This window comes from Cottoperca gobio, chromosome 9 (assembly GCF_900634415.1).
Source record: "Cottoperca gobio chromosome 9, fCotGob3.1, whole genome shotgun sequence".
NCBI classification, from domain to species: Eukaryota; Metazoa; Chordata; class Actinopteri; order Perciformes; family Bovichtidae; genus Cottoperca; species Cottoperca gobio.
Window position 1 is genome coordinate 27,478,352 of NC_041363.1, and position 1,284 is coordinate 27,479,635.

Below are 1,284 nucleotides of genomic sequence, written 5' to 3' on the forward strand. Positions count from 1 at the left end.
GTTCAGATTCTATAGTCTCCAAGAGGCCATGGTGGGATTACTCATCTTTATCTTTCTCCTTACCTCGCATTAAGTTTTGCATTTGCTCGCAATAGTTTTACGTCACCTTGCAACTTTTTGTATTCCCTCTGATCAATGTTCCAGCCATAAACCACAACCGGAGCCACAGAAGGCCTGTGGAGGCCCTGCTGCTGCTGATAGCTATGGCCTTGGCTGTAGCTGTGACTATGGTTGGAGTCATGGCGATGACCACAGCTACAGAATCATAGCAAATTCCTGAAGGTCTCAGCACACCTTTGTCTGAGTAAGGAGTAAAATCTTCATACACAGTAACGCACACACAAGCTGGATTGGCCCCGGCGACAGCATTCAACAAAAACTGCCCACGCTGACATTCGTTGCAGCGGAATTATTCTATTTCTGTTTGCATCGGAGGTCATTTTGAGCGAAGGCACCAATCTGTTTGCTCTCGGGAGCTCAGGTTCTGGAGGGTCCCCGCCACTCATTTCTTGCTCACTACAGCCGCAGCTGCCCCGGCCTCTCTCCGCAGTATCCTCGTCCAGATTCTGGGACGCCATTTATGTAGTAGTTCTTCCTTACCACCAACTATGTCACTGCCATGTAGAATGACTTCGCTGGATGCAGGAAGTACAACAGACTTTGCAGCAGGAAAACTCAGCTTTCTGGGTCAATATAGCACATTCTGAGATAGTGACTGCATTTACCACACCATGTGGCAAATTTATCTTTTAACCCTAAAAAATATCGCGTTACAGTTCAATGTGAAAAAGGTACATCTCTTTTGCGGTTGCTCATTGTCTCTTCATCTATATTGCTTGCTTCTCAAGTTGTTATGGTCATAAATTGGACCAATTTAAAGTTTGACCTGGTGATGGTGGGAGATGAGTCATTAGGATTCATCCTCTGAACCAATGTCATTGCATTTCAGTGGAGACCAAAACAGTGGAACGACCTACATTCCCATCCCTAGTCTAAAATAAAAGACATTTTGAAAGAAATAGTTGGTACCTTTGAAACATTCAAATTATTCTCATCAATGTTCAGCCATATTATCAGCCTACTATACTACATGATATTTATGACCTGTTGAGGGAAGCCACACAACAAAACGCTAAAGTTAGAACTCAATGGAATAACATTTTCTACAAGAACTCAGAATAGCATAAACATGAAGAACGAGTTTATGTCTCACTTACAAAGCAGTCCACGCCCAAGTGCTTCTGCAAGTCATTTATTGTTGTAAATACTGTTACAAACATTCTG